The sequence below is a fragment of the Belonocnema kinseyi genome, chromosome 2 (genome assembly GCF_010883055.1).
Source record: "Belonocnema kinseyi isolate 2016_QV_RU_SX_M_011 chromosome 2, B_treatae_v1, whole genome shotgun sequence".
In the NCBI taxonomy this organism is placed as follows: domain Eukaryota; kingdom Metazoa; phylum Arthropoda; class Insecta; order Hymenoptera; family Cynipidae; genus Belonocnema; species Belonocnema kinseyi.
Window position 1 is genome coordinate 60,553,401 of NC_046658.1, and position 5,441 is coordinate 60,558,841.

The following is a 5,441-nucleotide window of genomic DNA, read 5'->3' on the forward strand; positions in this document are numbered from 1 at the left end:
ATACTTTATATTATTATATTATTCTATATCCTAATCTATTTTAAATCTGTTAATTTCTATAAATTTCTGTGTTAATCTATTTTAAAGTGATTAAGTTATTTAATTGTCTACCCTAATCTATCCTCATTTGAATTCTGTCCAATTCTGCACAAATCTATCAACACATAAGTGTTTACATTTTTGTTCTCTAGCCCAAACGCTTTCATTATTGATATGCTTCTTCAATATATACCTTATGTATGGGATCGTGACACTCGTCACACGTTTTTGATAATTTGAAAAGTAAATGATTGATCACTCTAATAAGTGATTTTTACTCAAGGAATGACTGGAAAGGATGATAAAATAAAATTTCTTAAAACCAGATAGAACAGCACGTTCGGAAGAGAAGTTCGTATTCATTTAATTTTTAATGTTCCGTAGTAAATATTTTTCATTTGTAATGTTTCGCATTTAAAATTTTGAAGGTTAATTATTGATTTTTGTTTCATTTTGTATGATTACAGTGACGATGAATTTACTGTTTTTGATCATAAAAGAATTCGCCTAATAAACTTTCATGTTATTACGTATAATTTTTAATGTAATGCCTATTTAAAATTCTGGATTTTTGGATTTAATTTTAAACGGTTTTAATTAGAAATTGTATAATTTTATTTTATTTAAATTTTGAATTTTCCAATTTAGAAAATTCTGATCAGAAAATATTCCATGTTTATCGTTTTAAAATTTCGTAAACCTTTAATAAAGAATACAAATTTTCAATTTTTATCGTTTTATACTTATTAGAAATGATACAGTTTCAACTCTTTTCTGGCGAAAATGTTCAAAATTTTATGCTGAAAGTTTTTAATTGTAAGAGTTTCTGATTTATAATTTTTCAGTTATACAAAAATTTAATTAGAAATGATTCATTTTCAAACGTTTACATTTCAAAGAGATGACTGTTCCATTCCTTTTAATTCCATTCAGAATATTGTTCTTCTTGAAAATGTTACCTAATCTAATATAGCTTGATTCGGAATGTTTTAAATTCCAAATCCTTTAACATATATTTTTTAAACTTTTCAATGTGCATGTACGCGCGCGTTTATTTACTGCTAGTAATTAAAGAAAATTTTTTAAAAATACAATAATACAGTATTAGTGGATTTGAAGACTGGAGGGGCTTCCACCTCTACCGGGAGTGCGCATCTCTACGCATTTGCGCATCACGCATGCCACTGTTTTTCAAGTGCTTTTGTTGACGTGCGATGTGACAAATATAACATTTTCTTGAAATAGTAAAATTTGGTAATTAAAAATAAATATCATAGAATGAAAAGACGAATCAAATATTTTGCGGAATATTGAGTTTCGTAGAATGAAGTCACGGTTATGCTAGGATAGGTGGAAATATCAGTAAGGTTAGCAGAGTTGACACACGTTCACATGGGGCTGCATACGCCTTTTTGGAGAAAATATTTTAAACGAAAAAGTAGATTATAAATGTCTGCATAGTAATATTTTTCAAGTGTAGAATGCATTTGCGCAATTTTTTTCATCTTCTTACCTCGTGGTAAAATACTCAATTGAAACTGAGCCGACTTCCCGTTTTTTGGATTCTTATGCCTATAAATTCTCAAAAAGAGATCCAGAGGATATTCAAAAATACAGACAGAAAAAAAGTCAGTTAGGTTTTAGTTATTCCTAAAGAGGAAAATGTCAGCAATTTCTTTATCAAGGAAGTGTTTTGAGAGTTTTTACAAATTCAACATAAAATCTAAAAATTAAAATGAAATAATTTCTACGCATATTTCTAATGTTTAATGTTTCATATAAATATAAATAAAATTATATAAAATTATATTGATATCATATTACAACTTATACTAGTTGTAAACAATACTTATAAGATTGAATTATTAAAATTTGACACACACACACACACACACACACACACACACACACACACACACACACACACACACACACACACACACACACACACACACACACACACACACACACACACACACACACACACACACACACACAACAGATTATATAAATGAAATAAAAATATATACAGTAGGGTGGTCCAGAGAAAACGTATTTTCTAATATTTTAACCATTTCTTCCCGGAAACTGAATCTTTAAAGTGAGAAAACCCTTGTGCATTTTTAAGATTTAAAAAAATAATAAAGCGGGAGCTTAAATAGATGACTGTTATGATTATTAAGCGGTTTTCTTCTCACTAAATGACGTCAAACTAGTTTTTTAATCGGGTTTCTTTATGTATCTAACCTAAAAATGTACCAAAAAATAACTTCAAAATGAAGAAAATTATGTGAAAATAAAAAATTTTAATTGGAATAAAAAACAATTTTATCCGAGAGCCAATAAATGTATATCTTTGATTGAATAAACTTTTGTTTTAACCAAAGAATCATATATCTGCAAGAGGATATATATTTTTCATTAGGAATAGTTTAAGACAAACTCGGAATTGTTTCCCTACCTTGAAAAGAATGATATATAGTTACATTGTGAAACTTGTGAATAGGTCAGATTACCTCGAAAAACATGAGGTATTTAAAAGCTGGTGCCTCTAAATGGAAAAACAAGCATTATTTGCTAACTTTTCTGTTTAACTTTACTTTATTTCTGAAGAAATCAGTTTCAAAAACATCCTATTCTATACTAAATACTCATTAATATTTTGAAAAGTCTTGGAAATTTTGGAAATGATGAAAACATATATGGAAAATTTCTAATACATTTTTTTTATTTAACAGGATTTACAAATTTAAGGAAAACTTCCATTTTCACTTTTCGGCAATCTTTGAAAGTGCTTAAACATTGTTAATATCTTTTAAAATGTTGAAAAACATTCTGTTATAATTATTTGTTCAGAATAAAAAAACACGTTAAATTTTGGCAGGAATCTTCAAAAAATGTCTTAATAAATAAAATGAAAATATTGTAAAAATATCTTATATATTACAAGAAATAAATTAAAAATAAATATAATAAAAATATATTGGAACCTTTAAAAAGAACTAAAAGTTTTGGGACTTTTTGTTCATAAATCTACAACAATCTACCTTTGCATTTAATATTATGAAATCTTGCCAAATTTTAAGTTAATTTTTAAAATTGTTACAAAATTAAATCGAAACATAACAAAACTTCAAAACATTTTTTCCAATGAAAGTTCCGAGTTTTTTTAAACGGCCATTTATGTCCGAAATTTTAGTTCTGCGATACCCGCAGTATTATCTAAAACGGTTTAAATTTTCCCTAAAATATTTAAGAAGTATTTCAAAACTAAAAAAATTGGCTTACAATTTTTCATACTCTTTTTTTCAAGATTAAAAAAAAAATTTTTATGTTTTGAAATTTTTTGATAGATTCTCCTACAATTAATGTTACAAAAAATAATTATTATAGGTTCTTCTATAGGTACATTAAAATTGTTCCTCAAGTTTGTGAAAAATCTTTAAAAAATGAAAAAATCGCCCTATAATCTTCCAGGATTTGTTTCTCGATATTTTTAGATCTTTTTAAATGCTGGGAATGCTTTTAAGTGCTGGGAAACTGATAAGTTTTTATTATAAATAAAAGTTCTTGATATTTGATATATTTGATAAAAAAATTCTGGTATTATTAAATGGGTTACATTGAATGTCAAGATTTTTGGTAAAGTCTGTAGTGGGATCAAAGCAAGTAGGAGAAGTTCGCGATAGGTGGTAGAGCGATGAGTGATAGGGTGTACTTTGAAATATATAAAGCACGAAACACAAGGAAATTTGATCAAATGTATCGCGCAACTGTAAAACAATGAGACATTGACTTCTTGTTAACCATCTATTCCGAAAACAATCAACAAGAAATATTCACTACTTGTTCCTTAAGTGTTGTGTAATTATATGGACGAGTAACTAGATACTGTGAATATAGACCAAATTTCGCAGTTACTTTACACGAAATCTACTTGAAAAAATGATGATCCATATAAGCAATATATTTTTCGCATTCGTAGTCTTGTGCATTCTTGCTGGTAAGTCCACATAATTTAAATCATTATATGAATAAAAACATTGCAAGTTCCCAAAATGTCAAAAACAAACACTAATTATTACTTTTTTGTGAAACATATCACATTTCAATTGCCACTTTATTTTGAAAATACATTACAATTAGGATAGACTCTTCGAGATTTTTAAAAACAACAAAAATTAAATTGAGCATAATATATTATAATATAATATAACATAACTTCGTTTAATTTTAATTGTTTTAAAATTAATGTCAGCATGTATCAGGAGCAAAAACTGCCAGACAAACGTCTGTTTCTTTGCAAGTACATGTCCGCAGAAAATGATTTGTCAATTTAAAACTTTTGTAATTTAAATACAAAAATGTGAATGTTTAAAAAAAAGGTTATCTGCTCTTAAATGTCTATAATGGCAAAAAATATTTTGTGTGAAATCATAAATATTTGGGACGAGATGAACCTTTTTAGTTTCTTCAATTTCATTTCTCAGTCTTTCTAATCAATTTCATGTTATGTGGACATAAGTTAACACAACAAAAATATGTGCAATATGGAATTTTTTGAGTTTCCCCTTCATCCCAGCACAAAAAGTAAAAGCTTTGAATGAAGCTTTCTGTTTATAAGCCTAGACGAAAAAAGTGTATATAGTTTATATATAGTGTAAAGTTTTATATATAATATATACAAGATCGAAAGATATATCGGTTGTGGGTGCACAGTCCACACATTCCTCACAAAAGTTAAAGCTTCTGGTACAGAAATCTCCATTTTCTTTTCCAGAATTAAATGCTGTGGAGATAGCCCGAGTATCATGGCGCACATTCCACGTGGAACACGATAATTTTGACGAAGAAGCTAATAGATATCGTGTATTTAATGAAGCGACAACGTTTGAAAACCCACGTGCTGAAAGATTTCATCACAAGATAATTACAGTAGTAAATGATCAGGGTGTGGTACTGATAACTTTTGCGTTTCAAGAAGACCGATGGGGACGTCTAGTTGATGTACAAAAAGAACCTGGGAATATTACTCCAGCACCACATAGGATTCTAACAATGCATCTTGCTACTTTAGGTGGAGTACAATTTTTGGTGTACGTGAATACCGACGGCTTTATAGTTGGTGCTCGACCTCCACCTAGGCAACCACGAAGAGGAGAGCCACAATCACCTACATCCAGTCATGGAAGCACTGGAAGCACATTAAGCACTGAAACCACTGGGAGTGGAAGCACTGGAGTTATAGATGCTCGCCCTCCACCCAGGCAACGACGAAGAGAAGAACCACAATCACCTCCATCAAGTTCGAGAAGCACTGGAAGGTCTTAGAGATGGCAGTGCAAGCAGTGGAAGCAAGAGTTCTTTTTTTATTCAAAAATGTTCACTTTTATTTAATTGTT